General features: G+C 40.9%; 1 long non-coding RNA gene across 1 annotated transcript in view; it reads right to left on the bottom strand.

Moving 5' to 3' along the window:
• The window catches only part of LOC141730809 (uncharacterized), a 70,627-nt gene that overhangs the window by 42,842 nt on the left and 4,290 nt on the right, over window positions 1–23,495 (bottom strand). The window contains exon 2 of the long non-coding RNA XR_012582487.1: window positions 145–282. This is a non-coding gene — a long non-coding RNA (uncharacterized LOC141730809). The remainder of the gene's footprint in view (window positions 1–144; window positions 283–23,495) is intronic.

The following is a 23,495-nucleotide window of genomic DNA, read 5'->3' as shown; positions in this document are numbered from 1 at the left end:
ATAAATAAATGTTTTTCTTGTCCACAATAAACAGATCTTTGATTTAACAGAAATCTGGGAATTTCCCAGCTGTTTGCTTCCCTGCATGTCCTAGAATGGGAATTCATTCCTGAATTCACATTCAGCTCTCTGCCAGAATCGCACCTGAAGTTTTCGCAGGCATTGACAGGAGTGTGGAGGATCAGTTCATCTCCCAGCTGTGCTCCTCTTAAGGCTGGTGGTCACCATGGGTGCATCACGCTTCCTCCTCAGGGGAGTGCCCAGGGAAGTTCTCCATGTCTCCTGCATAAAGAAGAGCAGCAAAGGTCTAATCATACCAGCTCTCCACAGGAAGGGGCTCTGAATGAAACCTCACAGAAGCTAGGGGTCAACACCAATCTCTGCAATAAGTGCAAGGTATTGACTTTGATGTGGCCCTCTCTGACAGAAAGACACAGAATTGTACCTATTTATTATTAAAAACCTTCACAACAAAACACTCGCTGAGCAGATGCACTGGGGAGGAGGAGAAGGGAACAAACAGGAGCCAGAGGTTTGCCCTGCTCCTCCCTGAGCTGCAGACTGAGCTGCATGGGGAAGGGTCCCCACAGAGACAGGAGCTCTGAGAGGGGCTGTGGTGTGTTCCAGCCCCACACTGTCTCAGGGGCACACCGAGCACCTCTCTCACCTCAAATAGCGCTGCTTTGTTGAGCCTCACAAAACAACTTGGCTGTTTTCTCAGGGCTCAGCCCATTCTCTGGATTTTGGCAAATCTTAGGGCATTTATTCTGTAGAAAATAGAGTAAAGAACATGTATGAAGGATCACATCCCCATGGGCAGGGGATGACTCCTCCCTTAAAATGACCCAGTTTGTTTAAGGATAATTTGGATATCTGTATACCATGCTTCAGTGCAATATTTAAGTCTGGGATTAGTCAAAGACTCTTTATTGGGCTTTCATATGTTTGTTTCCTGTTAGTTCCAAGTTTAATTCCACATTTTCTCAAGAAACACCCTTGATTTGAGGTAAGCTGTATTATTGGACACAGTCCAAAAAATAAAACTTATTGAGAGAGACTTTTTCTGGAAAAGAAAATAGAGTTAGATATCTTCCCTAAAAGAAGAAAAGCACTGCATGGCTCTAAATTTAAAGAATGACCCATGAGGAATCCAGTTCAAAATATGAAAATATAATATGAAGTTTAAAAGATAATTATGAGGCAATAAAACAGAAAGCCACAAAAAATATTTTAGAGGGAATGTAAAGTGCATAGGGCACACTGCAATGGATGGACTGTCAGCAGTATTTCTTTGTGTGTGTATCTTTTGTATTGCAGTGAACTGTGTAACAGCAAGATTTGAATATTCTGAATCTGCCATCTCCCTCTTCTGTCAATCAGATCCTTCCAATTTTGAACATGCCAGGATGAACTATGTTGACTTCTTTGGCACAAGAAAGTGAATCCAGTGAAATTCATATATTCAATGGTTTCATGAAAATGAGAAAAGTCTGTCTATTTGCTAGAACAGCTTTGGGCTAGTTTTGAATGGCTGCATTTCATCTCTGCATTTTCCCTCCCCACAACTGTTATGATGTGAAAAGTGCCCAAGGCCAGGGGCTTGTAGGCCCAAGTCCACTGAAATTAATTGTAATTGGGAAAAAGGGCCTTTTGCCTAAGCCAGTCACATTATACTCTTCTCCCATCTGACCACTTCTTTTCCATTGATGGATATAGTTTACTCTACCAAATATTTTTTTTTTTTTGCTAGTGAAACTAATTTAATGCCACCCAAAAATATATCAGACAGCTTCTGGCACCTATTTCTGTCCTGGAAGCATTCTAAATGCTCAGGTATACAGAAAGTTCTGCAGCTCACAATTGCTCTTGCTCCTGCAAAGTTTTTGCTTTAATGATAGCAATAGACAAGTTTAAATCCTTTTCTTTTGGACAGAATAGGGTGGATATTTTCCTGCTGTAGGTGCGCCACCACCTTGTCCCCATGCACTTCAGTGTGACTGTGTACAGGTTGCAGAGGGCAGAAGACTCCTGCAATTCCAGCCATTTTCCCTGGCATTCCACCATCTAATGTTGTAGTAAGTGGAGTTACCACTGCACAATTACATGTTCACACTCTAAATTTAAACCTCCCAAAAGTTCTCTGCTGCCTGGGTTAACAGGGGTGGTCTTTGTCCTGTTAAGAACCAGAAAAGCTCAGCTCCATTTCTCAAAAGTACAAATGCTGAGCTCACATTGGCTGAGCTAAATGCTAAATTGCCCCAGCTAAATGCAGCCTCACAGATACTTCATCCTTCCCAGTGCTGTCAAGCAGATTATCCTGGAACGAGTAAAGTCATTGATTTGATAAAGCCAGAGACAGGAGACACATTTTGAACTGTTGTACTGGAGGCTGGCAATAACACTTGAAATTTCTAGTTTCAGTCGCTGATTGGCTTTGGATTTGCCAAGGTGATTTTTAATGTCTTAAGACTTTTTAATAATTCAGGTTGAAGTGGTGTGGAGGCCAGCCTACATCTGCAGAGAGTCTCTCCAAAACACACTTGGGTGCTGCAGGAAATGGGGAGAGTGATTCAAGAGGTCTCATGTTTCTTTTATGGGCCAATATGACCAAGCATGGTATGAAGGGAGGAACTTTATTGCTAATGGAATAAGCCTTCAGATAAGATGTAAACCAGAGTTGCTGGTGGTTTTCTCTGTGCAGCAGCCTTCTGGACACTCTCCAGCTCTTCTCTGTCTACCTAAGCTTCCAAGTGCCTGAGATAGTGTTTATTTCCTGCTCAGGACAACTCAGTAGCTTTCTTACTCACTATTAAAAGAGCAGCTCCGTGGTAGTGGTGGGTGAAGAAGGCTTCTACCTCTCAAGGGCTATTAGACTTAGTTAGTACTAACTATTAGTTAATAATAACTTAGTTAATTAGTTAATACTAACTATTTGACTTTGTTAATTAAGAACGTTTAGCCCAAGAACATTTTAAAGAGGCAGAGATGCAAGGGAAAACAATGAAGTGAAGAACCTGAGTGACAGCCAGTGGAAACATTTTGTTAACCAGATGTGGGCCCTGACCACCTTTACTGGGTGTCTTGAGCATTTGCATTCATGATGGAAATCCTTATTAAAATGGTAATATCTGTGCCCATTTTGGCCAATGGAATGGACCAAGGTCAGGATAACTGGCATCAGCCCTGTCGGGGGCATTGGCTGTCACCCTGCCCTCTGCAGCAGGGAACAGTCCAGTGCAACTGTGACCCCCTCCTCTTCCCTCTCCAGAACACATTGGAGAAGATTGGGATCTGAGAGAAGCTCAGACCTAAATCTGTATGCAGATATTGCTCCTGGACCCTATTTCTAAACCAAACCTTCTCTGGATATCTCAAATTCTATTCTAATTTTGGCAGTTAGGCACACTATCGTTTAAATTAGAGGCTTAATCTTAGATTTCCCATGTTTCCCTCTCCTTATCTACTGCAAAATATTGCAATAAGAGAAGAAAAACTCCCAGAAAACCTTCTCTTTTCACAGATGAGGAAAAGCAAATCATAAGCAGGTTCTTTGAATACTCAAGTATATGATTATATATTTCACTGTCAACTAAAACCCCAGGAATAGAAAAATACAACTGTGAAAATGCTGCCTGTAATGAGAGGACTTGGTTGTCATATTTGGTATGATATAATTTATCTTTTATCTGGTATTAGTGAATAATATCACTTTGCCATTCACTGTAGTGTGTTTACCTTAGAAATCCACACAAACCTTCTTTAATATTAAATTCTGCTTATAGAAAGCTATCTTTTCTGGATGTCATAGGCTTCCAATAATATGTGGAATCTCCTCTAAGTTCTACTGGCTTTTCTATTCTGAAATCTGTAAAATTCTCAGTAAAATATCTCCAGCAGATTCCATCCAGTGAAGGAAGCTATGGTGACTTATGCTAGCAAAAATCTCAGTTCATCTGCTTTCTGTGGTTTCATTGCCTTCCCATCTTCCTGAGAGGGCTGTTTCTTTATCTGGGTTATTTGTCCCCTAGCCAGGAGGTGCTGCCTTATAAAGGAGGTGGGGTTTTTTCCATCAAACTCAGTGCTGGATGATTCTTTCTTTGTCTGCAGCCATAACATCCCCTTGTTCACACAGAAATAAAAAACCACAAAAGGTAGGGATTATGTGGTGCATTTCCTGCAGAATTTAATAATCACAGTAAAACACTGGCATATATTGCTGTCTGCTTACAAATTCTGTTTTCTGTAGAAATTACAGCTTACTATTTAAGTCACCTGAATAACCTGTTCATACATCTCAATAACATAATAAAGCAACTCATCCTGACTAGATGAATATGCTCTATCGATCTGGACATGAGGTCCAGATTCTGCTCTAGGTTTCACTAATTCCAGCCTCAAATACATTCTGATTATCAAATGGAATCAAATGAGGCATGGTCCATTCTCCTAAAAACACCCTGACAGTGAGCCACACTTCCCAGGTCTCGTCCGTCCCCATTCCTCATCAGCAGGATGATGTCTTTCCCAGCACACACCTGCATCCCCTCCCATCTTCAGGAAGAAAATGTCACTACAGCAATTGCAGCAGTAGCTTTGCTGGGAAAGCAGCATTTAGGAAGTATTTCATGTATTTCTGACTGTGTTCCAGTGAAGGTGAGCAGCTGGAGTACAGGTACAGAGCTGGAGTAAAGGGTGGGAAAGCAGCAGACCCATGAATGCTAAGTTATCAGAATATGCAGGGCAGTGCCCTGCTCAACAGGCCCTGATCCTTGTCCTTGGCTCATGGTTCATTTAAACAGGACTAATTCCATGTTCCACACTTTAAAAACTATGGACAACTGGAAGCTGACAAGCACCTGAGAAACCCATTTTGGGTTGGCACTGGTTGAGCCTCTGTTCCTCTCACCTGGGGAGGATGTTTGAATTACCTGACTAGAAAATAAAGGCATTGGAAAAAAAAAAAAAAGCTACTTTTCCTTTCCTCTGTTTCTTTTAGAAACAAAACAAAACAAAACAAGGAAAACGGAACATTTGACAATCTACAGATTTCCTTTTATAAAACAAATAATAAAAATGAAGCTGTTTAGCTTTGTGAAGGTGATTACCAAGAAATTCCAACAATGCTGAGCAGTTATGTACTTGTTGGAAACCTGCATTCCTATTATGAAGCTCTTCCCATAGAAGCAATGAAATTAAAGTTATTTTTGAAGCCTAACCTAGAAAATCAAAAACTACTCAGAGTTTAAGTGCACAATATGATTCCCACTGGGAAGAGGGATTCATTAACAGATGCTCAGTGATTTTTGGTTCAGAAGAACAGACATTTATTTTCATAGAAGATGAGAGGCCCAATCCTAAAGCATGGACTATGAGAGTCTGGCTGTGGGTTACTCACTGAAAAATTATTGATATTCACTGAGAATAAAGTCAAACACTGGTTTTGTTTTCACATCCCCACATACTCTTAGCAGGGTTTAAGCTGTGCTGTGAGCTGGGCTGTGTTGTTGGTGCCCTGGGTGGGTCTGTGTGTGGGGACAGGCTCTCCCAGGTGTGCAATGGCAGCAGGAACATGGGAAAGGTTCAAGTGCCCCATGGGACCCAGCCTGAGCAGAGGCTGCCTCTCAAGAGCCCAAATGAACTTAAACCAGGGAAGTGAAACAGCAGAACAATTTAAGGCCACACTTCAGTTTCCTTTTCACGTATTGCAATTAACAAATAATGGCAAGCTGCCCATTTGCAAAGGTAGCTCTGGAATATATTTTGAAGAGCTTTGTTGTTGTTGATATTATTGTTATAATTATTTTGTTTTCTCTTAAGCTTTTTATTAGCTCAGTGATATTTTCCAAAGATGACTTTGATTCCCTTAATGGCTCTTAAAAAAAAAAAAATCTAGCTAATGTATAGTAATCCCCCAGTTTCCCCCAAATACACATTGAAACTATAAAGTGTTTCTAAATATCCTGAGAATTGTCTAAATAGATTTTGTAAAATTCCCATAACCTTTCACTAACCACCAAGCCCGTATTATCTAAAGAGGCTTCCAGGGAGGTGTTTGTAGGTAATTACCCAAGAATTAATCATAGGATCAACATAAAAGGCAAAATATCATAAATAATCAAGTTCTTACATATGCAAATCATTGTGAGGTATGTTACCAATTTTCATAGAGGGGCCACTGTCAGAAATGCAATTTCATCTATCCAATTAGCAGGTTTTGCTGCATTATAAATCTGTCACTGCTTTCTTTGCACCAAACAGCTGCTTATGCAAGTAACTGTGTGAAACTCTATTAAAAACCACAGGTCTGTGTAAAGGCAGGTTAGAAAAAAAATAAATTCCCAGTAAAGCTGCGTTAAGCTGGGAAGGCTGTGGCCAAGAAGCAGTTAAAATTATTAGGAAGGGAATTCCATCATGCTATTAATGTCCTGCAATTCAGCTGTGACTGTGTTCTGTTCACTTGGTTTTCCTCTTCAAGTGCTGCTGTGTTTTTAAAGCTGCTTTGAAGGAATGCTCTCCAGCGGACTGCCGCCTGTCACTGCTCCCTGTCATGTGTCCGATAATTAAAATCTGACTGATTTACTGACTGGCATCAACCATCACAGCTCAAGAGTTAGAAGATGTTCATCCTTCCCAAGGCTAAATTTACTTGGTGAAAAGGGGCCGCTTGCTTCCAGCCTGAGCTGTCATTCAGCTGCCGTGGAAACCATAAAGATAGCTAACAGAGCCCCAGCCAGCAGTCTTTAGTTTATTTTATTCTAATATTTATTGCCACCCAGAAAATGAACATAATACAGACAAGTTAGTGAGAGCACTGCACTGGTGATTTGTGAGGCTGGTGTGGAGTGAGAGCAAAACAGTCCTGCAGTATTAAAATAAAATAGAACAGCGGTGTTTCCCAAAAGTATGGCAGGGCTGTAGCTGTGTTTATTTTAACCCTAATGGGGTACAATTTATTATTACATTTTAAGTAGATGCTCTCTTGGAGAAGGCTGGTTGGGTTGGGGTTTTTTTCTTTTTTTTCCTAAGTGCAGACTGCTCAGGAAGTACAAAAAAAAGAAAAAAAAAGAAGAAAAAAGAAGGGAAGGAAAGGAATATCATGTCATCTTGTGTGAATGATCTAGCAGTATTAATGGAGCCTCCAGGATCTATTGAAAGCAGCAACTTCAATAGCTCAGGGTCATGATATCAGTACTTGTGATGGAACAAGCTATTTACAAAAGATTTAAACTCTGGGGAAGACGTCTCCTGCAGGCTCTCTGGCTTATTCTCCTTAGCCTTTAGGGTCACATCCTGCTCCTCAGGCTCCTGTTAGTTTCTCTGTTATCGTAGGTTGGATGTGACAATTGCCAGCAATCTTTAGCTCTGACCCTCACAACGCAGTGTCACCCCAATCCAGAGCACAGCACAGCAGCACTGCTCCCCCAGTTTCCAACCTCAGGGTTTTTTTAGTGCACCACTCTCATTTTCTTCTGTTTCCTCAGCTACAGTATTTGTCATTTTCTCCACATAAATAAAGCAAACCTTAAACATATACTGGCTGGTAAGAAACTCAAATACCTTTCCAGCATGAACAAGATTAATCACACATAATATTTACAGTACTAAACAAAACAATTATAACATCATATATACTCAGTTGAACAAACACACTGACAGTTCTTTTTGAAAACATAAAGTAAAAATCAAACGAAAATCCATATCAGAGTAAAGGAACTTATCTTCAATTTGTAATCCTCTTAAGCCATTTTTGAGACCAAAATTCAGATGCAGGCACCTTCTCCAGAAGTCATCAAAGCCTGATTTACCACTTTGTTTTCCTGCTGTAGAGGTACAGCTGGAGGGACAGGCAGTGTACCAAAGCAAAGGCAAGTAAAGGTACAAAGAGGCATCAGAAAAAATCAGGTTTGCTCACCTACCCCTGCAGCCCTTGGGGTTTTTGCTCTGCCAGTTGTAACACACAAAGGCACTGAGTCATGAGTGTGCACTGACAGAGCCTTTGTTTTTGGAAATGTGAAACACGGTCTGGCTTTTAGAGGGCTCACAGCCCACCTAGGGAGAGATGAGTCCTCTTTACCAAAGAGTAACAGCTCAGCCCTGCAAATAATTTCTTACTTAGTCATGCAAGAAGTCCTACTGGCCTTTGTGGCTCCAGTCAGATATTCACAATTTAGGCCAATAGGAGTCTGCAGGGCCAGATTCTCAAAACCAGGCCCCAAAACACATCTGTAAGCTCCCCTCAGGGAGTTCTTTTGAAGCAATACTCTAAATTTCACCATATCCCAGACAGATGTCCTGGATAACCTGAGCTATTATTGAGGGAGACAATAATGTAATGTTTTCTCTAAGAACGTGGAATGTCCAAAGATGCTCCTTTGCTGAGGGAGCAGTCAGGAAAAGAGAAGGGGTAAATATTCAGTACCTGCCTATGCAGAAAAGCCATAATACAAACACAAATTTTTACTAATCACCCAAGTGCTGACACATCCCTGGCCACAATGCAGGATTTTTTCTGATCAGCCATATATCTGATGTACTGTAACAGACTGTAAAGGGAATTCAAAATTACTCATAACCAGCAACTTCATCATTCACTCTCAAAAGTATTTCATCTTCCCTTGTCTCCTTGCTTTCAGGAATTTCTCTCAACCTGGTATTTCTTAATCAGAACTTATTTCTTACAGGTCATCAATTTGATCTCACAGTGTCTAAGGGCTTGGTATTCTCATTTGGTACAGCAATCAGTTGTGCCTATCAATCTCTAGCATCTATATTCAATTTTCATGCAGGTGTTTACAGCATGAAGCAAAAAAACTTCCTGGGAAATGAAAGTTTAACAGCAAATATCAGCCATCTTGTAAAAACCCCAATGGCTTATAAAGGGAAAACATACAGTAAAAAATGAAACTCAACTGTAGAAGCCACAAAAATAACAAAACCATGGAAATATCTGAGAACAGTAGATCTGCCTGCTATCTTGGAGCACCCACAGGACCAAATTTTTTTGCAGTCAGTTCAAAGATCACTGCAGAGTCTGAACATGAGATGTGGTTAGATCACTCCTGTTTTAACAAGTCTAAGTGATGGTATTTAGATGTAAACCTCTGTAGCTTTTCCAGCTCCACTAGTGGTCCTTATGATCTTCTGTGGTAGTGAATTTCAGAGGCTGGGGACATGCTGGGTGAAGAAAGATTTCCTCTCATTTGTCCTAAATGTACCTCCCATTAATTTCAGTGACTGACAGGTTGTTGCTATATTAGGACTTAACACGGAAAGGAAGAACTGATCAGTTTTCACTGCATACTCCCAGCATTAAATACCTCAGTCGAGTTCCCTTGCATTTTTCTTCTTTCCAAATGCCCTTTTTCCTGAGATCTGTAATACAGTAGGATGAAAATTGGTTTCTAGTATGATTAATGCTGAGCAAAACTTTCAGCTCAATACTCGACAAAGATCACCTGGTTTTGATATAAAGCCTCTCCCCCTTTTTCTCTCCCTCATCCTCTGGGGATGCACAAAGCATTTCAACCAGACCTACCCAGGTCCAGATCCCTCACCCTGTGCTCCTGAAACTTCCCCTCCACAAGGAAGGGATTCCAGGAGCTCCTGCTCACCACCTTTTCACCCCTAAGTACCCTCTGAAAAGGAAAGCATTTTTCACTCTCTTTTCAGAAATGTTTGGCAAGTTGGATGACCTCGTTCATATCTCCAATGTCATTCTGATCGTGAGGGAGTGACAGAGTATTTCAGCAAACATGAAATGTGATTCTCTCCCAGTCAATAGAGTCTTCAAGGCGCTTTCCACAAGTTCACCTCAGCTTATTAGAAAGCAGGATGAGAAAAATGCTCATCCTTGCTTTAGCCTAAGGTCCAGCTATGCTTTAGCAGAAAGAGCGTTGGAAAATCACTTGAACTTAATGGGAGAAGAGGAAGAAAACATCATCCTGCCAAAGTATGGTCTCTTCAAAGGGAACAGCATTCAATTAGCACAGCACCAGGGCCCCTGTTTTGCCTATTCCCCCCTGAGGTGGCAAACTCCTGCCCCTCAGAGCCACCTCTGGCATCCAGAGTGGAGGCACAAAGGGCCTGGTTACAGACACCAGGATGCACTGATGGTCCAGACCTCAGGAAGACAGGATCAAGCAAATCCCCTCGCTCCATCAAAACATCAAACATTGGAGGCTTGACAAAAATCATTTTGAATCTTCTAAGATTTTTCACCAGCCCTGAAACCTGAGTGAGCGAACTTTGTTTGATAGGAAGCGTGGCAAAGCAATTTCCTTCACTCATGAGAACCATAGGAATGCAGAGAGGAAAGAAAATATTGCCCTGCCAGCATTTCCCTGCTATCCCACAGCGTGCTGCTCCTCTGGGCCTGGCTCTGCACTGCCATGGCCAGCACACCCCTGAGATGGCCTTCATCCTGGGGTACTGAGGGGTAGAAGACTTCACACTAAATGTGTCTTAATCTTTCTCCTTTACTGTGGCATAAAATTAATTAATTGAATTAGAAACTGTGACGAGGTAATAATAAATAAAAGTCAGCATCAGAAGGAAAGATTTTCAAAGCTATTTAAATGCCTGATTTGAACAAAGCACCTAAACAGTTTTAAAATGTGACCCATAATGTGTTTCACCCCAAAGGATATAAGCAGGATATTGAAGATTATTCATATATAGGAAATATTCAATTCATCATCCAAATGCACCCACTTCTGCAGTGAAATATAGCAGATACTTAACAGCACCCAGCAATTGGATATGCATTGAAGGTAGGGTGTGGAGAAAAAATAAAACAGTATCCAGATGAAATTGCAGATGTCAGGAATGGAATTCACCAACTGGGAGGAGACGAGCAAAAAGGGAGATTACTATTTTTATGTAAAATAAATCAGTCTGCTAATCAGGCTGGGATTTTGCTGCTGGGAGTTAAGGAGGGCAAGAGGAGAACCATAATTTTTAGAGCTGCCACTTTAAACTACAGCCCGTCTTGCTTCACCACTGCTTTGATGCAGCATCAGAGAGGGAGCATCTTGAAGTGCTGTAATGTCAAGGCTCAAACAGGCATATTTTAAAGTAACAGGAAGTAAATTAAGCCAATTAAACCATCCTAATGCTTTGACTTTTTTAGAGTGCTTGCTTACCAAGCAGATTTTGCTCAGCTTCCACAGCAAAGATCATTTCAGGAGGTTGCTATTTCCCAGCTTTATAGGCTCACACCTAAAACTTTGGGTCATCCCTTTGCTTTCAAGCATAGAGTTTGTGAATATAACATGGAGTTCAACAGTCTTTACACCCTTGTTGGGACTCCTTGTGTCTGGAGAGAGCAGGAGCAATGAAAAAAGCTCTTAAAATCCCTGCCAGGCTCCTTTTCTGAGATTTGTGCCCAAGCAGGGAGCATCTCCCCCTCAACTCTCCAGGTGCCAGTGCTGCTGGGCCAGGACAGGGTGCCCAGAGCCTGTGTGCCCTGCAGCAGCTCCGGGACCTGCAGGGTTCTCTGTGAGGGCTCTCACAAGTCCATCAGGGACTTTCTGCTTCTCCAGAGCTCTGCAGCACAAAATGGGGGCACCACAATCTGTCTGTTTGTAAACTTCCCCTCCCTTCAGCTCGGAACCACCGGCCCAACCAGGAGAACAAAAGGACCCCCCATGTTCTGACATTGCTGCTGATTGCTTTAAAGGTAAAATCCACTTCTGGTGGAGATACTGGTCTGAAGCAAAGATTCAGCAGGTACACACTGTATTGGGGAACAAACCCAGATTGTGGCGAAAGAAGGATTGAAAGATTTGAGCTTTCAGCTCTTGCACAGACACACAAGCTTTTCCCCTCACACCATTTCAACTCAGGGATACCCAGGTAAATCTGTAAGCCTTTCAGTCTCTTCACATTACTAAAAGAGCAGGTCTTATAACTGAAGTTTAGTAAAAAGTCTTACTTCTTTTAACCTTGATTTTTTATTTTTTTTGTTCTTCACTCACCTTCTCCCAGCACTTGTTGAGCTCTCACATGGTGAGCCTTTAGCTCTGGCTGGGAGCTGAGCATCACATGCATCAAGATCTTTACTAAAACCCAGTGTAGGTCACCACACAGCTCATTAAATAAAGGGACATACTCTGCATGCCAATTAAGAGATTAAATTATGGAACAAAGCAGAGGGAGAACTAAAATTTAAGATCCCCTTGTATTTTCTGGCAAGTCATCTGTCAACTGGAGGAGCTCTTCCACTAAGTGAAGCTTGTGAAGAGCCTGACACAGCCATAACCATGAATATCTCAAATCATCACGTCAGCTGAGGTTACTGTGAAGCTGAAATTGTACTGGCAGTGGAGCTCTCTATTGTCATGATTCCTATACAGATAGAAAGATGAGGAGGGAAAGAGAAAAAGAGGTATAAAAGTTTCCCAGCAAAGTTTGGATATGTTCTGCTGCTTCTGAATAGTAAATACTACTACATATGTGTCATATATGCCAATAAAACAAAATTACAAGAACTTCAGGGGCTATTCATATATGCAATATGTTTTATATTGACAATTAAAGAAAGTATTTTAAATGTTATAGTTGAAAATTTGGGGGGAAAAAAGCGGTTCAGATGTACTTTAAACACACTGCTGAATTCAGGTTCAGGTGGGTGGTACTTTTGGACTGCCAAGTAGTTTGGATAATAAGAAACTGTGTGTGTATGTGTGTCCAGAGCTGCATGTGTCCTGGCAGCAGTGCAGAGCCCAGCATCTCCCCCGTGCCAGCCTGGGCAGGGGGAGGCAGAGTTCCCCCGCTGCTGCAAAGCTTCTCTCAAAACACTGCTGTGAGGACCATGGGGGTCCAAAAGCACTCACAGGCTGGTGGGGTCCTGGCACAGGTTGTCCAGGGAAGTTGTGGATGCTCCAGCCCCGGAAGTATTTAAGACCAGGCTGGATGGGCCCTGAGCAACACAATCCAGTGAGGGGCATCCCCTCCCTCAGCTGGGGCTTGGAACAAGGTGATCTTTAAATCTTCCAACTCTAACCCTTATGTGATTCCATAAAACACAGACACACCCATGGCAACAAACCCAATCCATATTTTCCCCTGTAGACAACATTACCCAACACTGAAGAATTACACTGAAGAAGCTTCACTACACAAAAAAATAAAGCATAGGAAATTTTTACACCAGAACAAAGTGCTCCTCTTTTCCCACCTCATATATGGGCTACAGTACCATATTCAGGCTGGCTTTCTGGGGTTGAGTGAAAACAATTTGCTATAATGAACCAGCTACAACAGCCTGATAGCAGCCTTTTAATCCATTTTTTTAAACTCTAAGTTACTGCAGGCATGAGTGCTAATATTCACAGAATGGCTGCACCCACCCTGCAAGCCAGACTGGCAAAATTCAGTGCCTCTCTAAAATTTATAAAGCTGAATTTTCCCATTGCTGTGCCCCCATTTGCAGCTGAGACTCACAGTGTGTTAGCTTGGACACTGTAATAAACTCGGCTGTAATTCTGGCTTACATTTGAGCATGACTGCTTGTGTCAGTCCATCCAGATTATTCCCAACTCCTTACAGCTCTGAGCTGCGTGAAGTGCTGGGTCCACAGGGAGGGATGCCTTGGGTGCCAGATTTGCAGAGGTCAGCATCACAAGCATCTCAGCATCTCCTTCAGCTCTTAACACCCATAATAGAGCTTACTCTTCTTATAAACACTGATCTTCAGGTGTAACTCCAAGTATATAGTACATGAATGGGACTGGACTCTCATAAAGAATAAAACCCAAAAATCTTAACCCACTCACCACATTCATTACACTAAAAATTTTGAAGGTCTCCCCCAGAGCTCATCTTCCAAGACTACAGGCACCACAGGGATGGGAAGGACACAATGTGGACGGGGAGAGATGGGATTTTTTTTCTTTTAAAAGAATTAAGAACTGCAGTAATTTGTGAAAACTCAGAGGAGCAGCCCAGCTCCCCCAGGACCCACCAAAGCTCAGAGCAGCTGTGCTGACTCAGGGCAAGGACCAGCTCCTGCTCCTCAACCCCAGCAGAGCTGCCCATGGCCCTTCATCCCTGCATCCTCTCTGACTCATGGAGAGCTGGGAAAAAAGGAATCAGGACAGATCCACTCCTGAGCCCTTTGGATGTCCTGCACATGGCCAGGGGGTGACAGATGTGGGTCCCCACCTGGAGTTCCCCATGGCCCTGCTGCAGAGCAGCAGAAAACCCCTATGCCAGCCCTATGCTGAAGGTTTCTACACAAATAAGCCCACCTCCCTCAAATCTCTCTTAACCTCATCACCCACCCCACCAGTGGATTTGAAGCAGTGAGGTTTTGGGGCTAATTAGAAATCAGCAGTGCTGTGTCTGTCCCAGAACTGGATCAGCAGCAGAGAGCAGCTCCACACAAACTGTGATTTATCCCCTAGTGCCAGAGTTACTCTGCGGCTGTCACATGTCATTGTGTGAGGTGACATGTCACATCATTGTCATGGTGACATGTCACCACATTACTGTGCAGCTATCATGGACATACAGTTAAAAGCTCTTGCTACAACTGTTTCCACTTAGGTATTTAGTTTCTTAAGGATTACTGACTGTGATGTAGAAATTCCTATCAATCATTATGTCAGCTCTACAGAAATTAAGCTACTTTTAGAGGAGGATTTTGAAACAAATGTAATAACACAGAATAGTGCCTATTTCTCAAAATGTGGGTTACATCCATCAGGGCAATGACACAAAAGACTAGGTGGAGACAAGGGAGGGTTCTTTCTATTGTTTTCCAGAGATCTCACAAGAAAAAAAAAGACAAATCTAGCTGTGAATGAAAGCAATCTTGAAAACATGCAATTAGTACTGCAAAAATATCTTTTCTAAATATTTGAAGAGAGCCTCAAAAAGAAGGTATAGAGCTATTCACCTACATTGGCTTTCATGGCCCAAGAAACCAAAAACTATTATGGCTTTTCTGCTTATCCTGCAAGCACACATGGCTAATTCACAACCTCCAGTAGTTGCTACAAAGCAGCTGGTGAACTCAGACTGTTACAGGCACACTGTCAATCTTGCCCAAAAACTTCACAGCAAACCACTCTGAGATTTGTCCCCACTAAGGTTTAAAACCAGATATTTCTGCAGCTGTGTGTTATTTTTATTGTAAAAAGACATCATTTTTCACAGAGCATGTGAAGACAAAGTAAAGAAAAAGGATGATTTTGCTAATGGAGAGTATGGATAAGTGGATGTATATTTACATATTTATTTCTTTAATTTGACCAAAAAACCCTTATAACTATATGTTAGTTTTCCTGCTCCTGAGCTTGCCTAAGGAAGCACATCATAACCAGGACACAAAGAAGAGGTGTTTGTTCTCCTGGAACTGAGTTCATGTGGAATTCCCTGTCCCAGAGGAGAAGAAAGAAGAATTGCTATTTTCATTTGAAATAAATAATTTTCCTAATGAAAGCGGCATTTTGCTTCTGCAAATTCAGAAAGAATGGGAGAAAAAATAATATTGAGAGCTGTCATTTCAATGAACAGCCTTTGATGGGATTGCACAAGGTAAAAGTCATAAAATTTAGCCCAGATGTTTAGTTGAAATAAGAAACTTAATGTCATGGTTTTCACATTTCCATTGTGAAATCTTATCATAATTTATATTTAAAAGGTTCCACAAATGTTGAGAGCTCTTAAGTAGAGTTGCAAACAAGCTAAAAAAAGGTAAATTCACCTTAGGATCTCTTAAGACTACTCCCAAAACTGAGCTCATCCTTTGTAAATTCTGCCTGCCAAAGACTGTATGACTCTGTACTACACTGCAGTGCTTTACCTCCACACACAGATGAAGCCTGAAATTTCTTATACACAAAAAATGAGCATTTTGGCATAAACAATGTGATCAAGACAGTTTCCATCCTCATCACTGAATCTTGATGGTTTTCTTGAACTTAGATGTAACAGTTCCCCACACACAGGATATTGTGTGTGATACAAGTGGTTTCAACTTGAAAGCTCACTCCCACCAAATGTCTGCATTTCTGTGTGAGCCAAGAAAGACCTAAACTCAACTATAACATATTTCCAAGAAAAAGCCTTTGCTGTTATTCTCTCAGGCACAATTTGTTTCCTAACCAATGATGCTATTTAATCAAAACTCACACTAGTCTTCCTAAAAGCATTTAAAAAACAAAACAAGAAAGAAGCATTTCTGTTCCATAGCTTAGTTCTTAATCATCTAATCAAACTTGATAAATTTTCCACTCTCTCTCTCTCTCCTAAAATGAATTCTTGGCAGCCTTCAGTGAAATAAAAAAAAAAAAAAGTTCATGTAGAAGTTCAAAGCAGCAATTTATGTTTCTGATAATTTTAAATTAATTCCTAATCTATGAAGCATAAAGAAACTATGCTTGAGATGCAGCCCACATCCAACCATATGGCTTAAGGAGACAGTGTCTGTGATGTGTGGCTGCAGATCTTTCTGTCCCTGGCATACACACCTGAAGTTCATGCCCCCTAATGTAATTGGACAGTTTTGTTTGTGAAAATGGCCTGTTCTGCCAAATGCTGAAGTCCTTGCTTTGACAGATATATCACTTTTCCAATGTGAGTGTATTTTGAAGAGAGCTGACACATGATCAAGTTCTCTTTAATATCCTTCAACAAACCTGACAGTTGTCCAGCAGGGTCTTGTGCTGCATCCAACTGTCAGCTCCAGCAGAGGCATTATGGGAAAGCTGACTGAGGAAAACAGCAGCAAAGAGGAAAAATCTGATTTATGCTTCTCTGTGTACTCAGCTTAGTATCAAAAACAAGTACCTCAGCTCGTACGTATTTTAGCAGGCCTACATGAACAAAAATCTCCTTAAGCTTCAGGAAAACAGGAGAACAGCCTATTTATATTGTAATTATTTATTTTAGGGATTCATTGCATGTGTCATTATAAGGGACCCCAAATCTCACATGCACAGGTGTTATCCTTTCCAAATCTGAACTGCCTTATAAGTAGCAATAACTGAATGGTTTTTAACTGCTTGGGGTGCTTCAGTTTCATGCAGTTTTTGGAAGGCTCTTTCACTTACAAGAGTCTTCATGTGAAAAGAAAAAAAAAAAAAGTATTTTATAGCATTTTGCTTCTTACATATGCCACCAGTGAGAAAGTCCGTGTTTCCAGAGGGGTCTGGCAATGTAAGCTTAGAATATCCTCTTCAAATTGTTATTTAAGCCAGATGTTGTCATTTTGTCACCTGAAAATTTCGTTTTCCTGCAGGAAGGTAGAGTTTGATTGCAGTCATTTTGTGTTACTTACTGAAATGCAGCCTTGCAACAAGAAGGAATTGAACTGGACCAAGATAATAGCATCAGCCCCATCATCCCCACAGTGAAAGTGGCATTTGTACCCTCAGAGTGCAGCTGATTTCTTTGTCTGAAAACTCCCTCAGCCTGCCATGTGTTTCTGGAAGACTGCAGCAGTCCTTAATGCCCCATTCCCTGCAGGGAACCCCTTTGGTGTGAAGCCTTGGGCCAAAATGCTGCTCTGAGTGTGGGGAGCCCACATTCCCACCTCAGCCTTGGGTACCCAAGACTGTACCAGCTCTGAGCCTGCATGGGCCAAACCCCACATGGAGAGGGAGTCCAGAGAGGCAATTCCAGAGAGGCTGGAGGAGCTGGAGCGGCCCTGTTGTAAATCCAGCTCAGGCTCCTGCTCAGCAGGGCTGGAAATCCCGCGCGCAAACGCCGCTGGACGCACCAGGCCTGAGGTTCTACATAAAAATGACAGAAGGATCTTCTCAGACAGAAAGACAAGTGTTATTGAAACAGTCATAGAGGAGTTGGTCTGAGCAGGAGAATGACCATGTTATCTCTGTTATTCCAGTGCCCCTTTAAATATAGTGCTGAGGTGACTGCCTACTTAGCCTACGGTGAAGGCCACACTTGTCTGCGGTGAAGTCCCATAATCTTAGTTTATTGCATTGCATGTATTGTATTTGCTCAAGCTGCTGCCTGAGGGGGTGCTTGTGGGAAATGTATAGCTTTCTGCTCCCCCCTTCTCTAGCAGACTATTTAGGCTGACATTTATCAATAAATTGCACATATTGTTATACATTTTTCTGTCGGAGCAGCACTACAAGATTATGTGATGAGCACATTTTATCAATCCAGCAACACTTTTTTTTTTCCACCATACAAGGATTTTTTTTCTGCAGAAGTGACTGGAATGTCACAGCTCCAGCATGACCTGATTGCTAAGTCAAACCAGAGATCCAGACAGTTTTCACTGCAGGCCCCGTTTCAGGAAACACTTCTGGGGAAGGCTGTTTCTGGCTGCTCTCCCTTCCCCAGGTCTGTGGACAGCAGGACTGAAGAAAAAAAACCCAGCATGGCCCTCTGTTCCCCACAAAGGCCATAAATCTCCCACAATCAGGCGATTCCTACATTCTGCAGTTCTGTACATCACATTTTCCCCCCATGGGCTAAGCTGCTAAAAGCCACTGCCCTGATCTCCTGTTAACATTTTTTGTTTGTTTTACTTTTTTCCAAGGTAGCAGTATAATGACCCTATGATCAAGATCATGTCAGTTAATCCTCCTTTCAAATCAGCACAACTCTTCCTCATACATTACATTTAAATTTTCTTTTTAAAATGCCTTTGTCTGAAAGACAAATCATTTGTCTTCAAATTTCATCTGTCAAAACCTAGACAGGCTATTTCCATAGTATATTTTTAATCTTTTTCTGAAGTTTGCATCTTCTGTTTTACTCTCCTCATTAGTTGTACCCACACAGCTGTATTATTTCAAAATGTCACTGTTTTGAACATGAAGGAAGCTCCTAGTAGAAGAATCAGTGGAAGAATCAGAGTTTAAACTTTTTTTAATAAAGGAGCAGAAATTTGTCCTCATGTCTTCTACAAAATACATGGGAAAGCCATGACTAGACTTTTTACACATCCCCTTTTCCACATAATAATTGGGGAAAATCTATTTTGAGCATTTTGACAGAAGGTGGGAAAGCTGCTGGACACCACACACCCTTAGCTACAAGATTTGTTTAAACACAAGATGTGGTTGGCACTGTGAGCGCCACTCACTTTGGAAGGGGATAGAATGACTTTGGAAGGTATTAAGACCCCAAACAGAGCAGAAAAACAATGCCAAAGTGATTGAATTCAGCCATCTGGAGGGAGCTCTAAGGCACACTCACCCCAGCACAGCAGCCCTGTTTAAGCCTTCACTGGAGCCACGTGGACATGGCCCAGTGCAGTGCTCTGGAAACCTCCAAAGGAGCCCTGCTGGCTTGGACTGAGGTGGAAAAATGTGATTTGGACACTGGTCCTAGGGCAGCAGAGTGTGAGAGCCACAGAGATGGGCCTCAGTGAGACCACCCCTGTCTCTGCAGCTCAACCCCAGAACAAAATACAGCTCATCTTTGGGTTGGTCCTTGATTTACTCCACTAATGAAGAGGAAAATCCCAGTGGACATGTTAAGAATTACATTGGAGATCCCCACAGAGACATTTGGCCACAAGTGCCCACTATCTCTTCAATGGCATGGACATGTGGGCAGCAAAGATTAGGGAGTGCACTGCAAGTGGCAGGAAGGATGATTATTGGGCAGACAACCTACTTTTTACTTCTCCAAAGTGTGGAATTTTTGCTGAACAGTATAAATGCTGCACACCACTACTGCTGCTGTCCCAAGCTTTAACCAAGAACAACAGGGTCTTTGCAATTATGAAGAATTGCCCAATAAACTGTTTTAACTTTAAGCCTTAATGAAGAATTTCAATCCATTTCAACCAAACTATTTTCTTTGGTCCACACTGACTAGCAGACACCACTCTGAAACAAAGAAAAGAATAATACTATAGCAAAAAGAAACAATGAAAGAACTCATTGGTTATGCAAATTTACTGCTGACATTGTTTCATTATTAAAAATGTTTTGGTAAAAGCATTTTGTTGAATCAAGATTGATTGCAACAAAAAGTAAATCCAAGAAAAAAAAATCTAAAGAGATGTCAAATAGTTTTACAGAAGAATTACAATAAGGAGAGTATTTTATGAAACATGCTGACTCTTTGTTCATTCTTGATGGTTAGACACATACATCAATGAAAGATTTGTCACAAGCAACCATCCCAGTTTCTAGTCTTCAGTGAGTTATGTGCTAACTGAAGTCTCTGCATTTGTGAAGTGTTTATGATCACTTCAGAATTAGCAGCTTCCCATGAATGTCAGATTTATGGATAATCTGTTAAATATTTGAATCAGATCTGCTTACCTGAACTAATCCATCTGAAAAAAAACAACCATACTCTCCTCAAATGTCAAGGGTTATGTCATGTCATTTTGTGCAAAAGAAAAACAGAATATTATCAAAAAGAAATTTGCTAACAATCTGGATGTTTGATATATAGAAGTGTTTGGGTTATTGACTCTTCACTACAGCTTGTTTTTCACATTCTTAATTATTGGCTGGTATACCCTCACAGTGCATGGAAGTATAAAATCAAGTCAAAGCTACAGTTCTGAGTTTAACATTAGAATTCAAATAGGAAAATTTCCCCAACATTCCAGAGTCTGAAATAGTATAATATATATGCAGTGCATTGTATGAAATTTGCCTTGTACCAAAACCATTGGAAAGCTTTTGTATGTATTTAGCAGACAGACTATGCCCTTCTAGAGCAGAATTTCAGAATCATTTCAATACAATCATTAATGAACTGAGTCCCATAGTGAGGGACCAAAAGGGAGAGGATAGGAAGAGGAAAAGATTGGGAAGGAGGACAAGATACAGGAAATTATAAAGGGGTACAGCAGAGGAGAAAGCTGACTGGATAAAAAACTGACAAAGAGAAAACCACATGTGAAAGAATTGAAGCATGTTGCAAATAACATGTCCAAAGCAGACGTGTATTTGAAACTGTGGGCTGAGCCTTCCTTTTTGTCAATGCTGACTTTTTCAGCCTAATTCTTCTCAGTATATCTCTCAGCTAATTCTGCTCCATTTCCATCCACCTCTACAATACAGGGCACTACTTTCTGTCTCTCAGATCTCCCCTTGAACTCCATTTTCTTCCCAAACCCATGCAACAGAGGCCTATGCCTCTGCATTGATTTTTACACTTTTCTTTCCTGTAGCAGTTTATGGCTCTGTTGGTTCACAACATGTACACACATTGGAAGGATCCACTCCCGCGCATTTCACCCCATCTACTCAAAAAACCTTTAGCCATGTGAACTGTGCACAAAGCAGCACAGTTCTGCAGTAGCACAGTTATATTTCATCTGTGATCTGATATGACCACCCTAGACAGTACCAAAAATAGTGACAGTTTCCTCAAATCATCCTTTACCAATATTCCTGGAGACAACAATTCAAGCTGTTAGAGTTATAGGCCATCCCACTCATTCAAAGTATCCATGTAAATGTTTCTTGCAAAGCATACCTGTACTTAGGCTTTATATCCAACCATCAGTATATACCATATGCACTTAATCAATTTATAATTTCAACATTTTATTATCACATCTCCCAGGGAACTGGTTCAGCTAATGATAATGAATGGTCATGACTGTCATGTTACTGGGATGGCATTTGAAGGGGGAAAAAAAGAAAGAAAAATCCTACCCTCATATGACCAGTGTCACGAGGTTAAATAGTACTGGAGCTCTACCCTCTTGCCTTTTAATGTGGAAAAGACTAAATAAAACATTTTTTAAAGGAGAAAATATGCATGAAAGATAATGAATGGCCATTTTATTAGCTTTGCTATTCGTTTTTCATCTCTGTAGGATAATAAAGGACACATAGATCAGCAAAGCTGTGATGTGATGACCACACTTGGGGTTCTCACAGCCCCTGGTCTCTGACACACTGAGAGCCTCCTCCTCTCTTTGATTCAGTCTTTGGATGCTCAACAGCTCTGAAAAATCATTTTGGACCACAGAAAAATCAGGCATTCAGAAGAGAACTGTTAATAATTCAGGACTAAATTTTCCAATTACATATCCAAAGCAAGTAATTAACTTTCTAAAAACACAAGTTGCCATAGATGGAAAACAGCCCATGTGCAGATTAGGTCTCTTAAAAATAAAACCTGAATTGCTAGGGGAAGTAACACCATTTGTTAATTCTAAGGCTATATATTTTTCTGGAACATGTTTTACCCATATGAATTTTTGTCCTTAACACTATAATCTCTGCAGATATGCATGTCAGCAATTCCTGCCTAACCTAGCTTGCACATGCTTCTCAAGAGGAGAGAAAGAAAAAGTCATCACTAACAGAATCTATATAATTTCATAAGAAATTCACCAAGCAAACCTCTTTTCAATGACTTTTAGCCCAAATGAAAAATTCAAGGTTTTAATAAGTTTAATAACCTTCTGATAGGCATTCAAATTTGAGGTGTTTATCCAAATACCCTCAAGCTTCAGAGAATCCCTTATCACTGCTTCAATTCCTAATAGCTGTCATTCCAATAAATATCAGAGCAATTAAAATCTCTATCAATCAAAAATATTGCTTTCTTACAGGCCTGTCATTTTTTTAAAAGCAAATCCTGATCTACCTTTTCTAACAGCTCTTGGATTTTATAGCAACATATAATAACCATCTGACTGCCTTTATTTCCATTTAACTTTTATCTTTAATGTCTCTGCTGTTTCAACCAAAATATTTATAGCATTTTTTCCTTTGCACACTTAATAATATTGTCTCAGTTTCCTGCTGTGTTTTGCCCTTCATCCTATGAGGAGGGAAGGCAAAGCCAGTGAAACCAGTTCTGGAAGAAAAAGACAAAATTTTTCATTAGTGTTCACAAATCTTATTGAGAGAACAAAGACATCTTCCCACCATGAAGATGCAAAAATATTTCCACGGGCAATGCTGACTATTTCAACAAAACTGGACAAATATCCTAAAAAAAACCCCTCCTTTCTCTATAGTGTCATATTACAGACTAAAATTGCCACTTTTTCTGACACAACATATTGAAACCCCTGTTTAGATCTTTCTTTTGGTGTCATTTGATTTCTCAGAGGGCAATGGGGGTTAAAAAGGCTGTGGAGAAGCTTGTAGTACTTGTGACATGAAACTGTGATGGTTTGGCAAAGAGATTTAGCTGCAAGAATTGGAAAGAATATCCTGGAATTGAAGGAGGTTGAGACAATAAGCATGAGAAATTAGATATGGTCTGTAAGTGGAGTTGTGACAAGGGCAGCCAGAAAAATAATTCTTCTTACTTAATTGATGAAAAATTAGGAATTCAGCTCTTCTTACACTGCATTCAAATTGAAAGGTGGGCATCCACAAGGAAATATTACAAAGTTGGCTTCTTTCCTGGAGGAAGAGGAGGCAAGCCAGGAGAAAACAAGGAGATCTACAAGTTATCATGTATTGTGCATGAAACGTGACAGATCTACACAGAGCTGAACACGAATGGAGTTTGAAAGAACATTCTCCCATTTCCATTTGCTTTAGTGCCTCCAGGACATGACCAAGGAAAGATTT

This window comes from Zonotrichia albicollis, chromosome 13, assembly GCF_047830755.1.
Source record: "Zonotrichia albicollis isolate bZonAlb1 chromosome 13, bZonAlb1.hap1, whole genome shotgun sequence".
NCBI classification, from domain to species: domain Eukaryota; kingdom Metazoa; phylum Chordata; class Aves; order Passeriformes; family Passerellidae; genus Zonotrichia; species Zonotrichia albicollis.
Note: the sequence above shows the minus strand (reverse complement) of the source record. Positions and strands in the feature narration are given on the sequence as shown.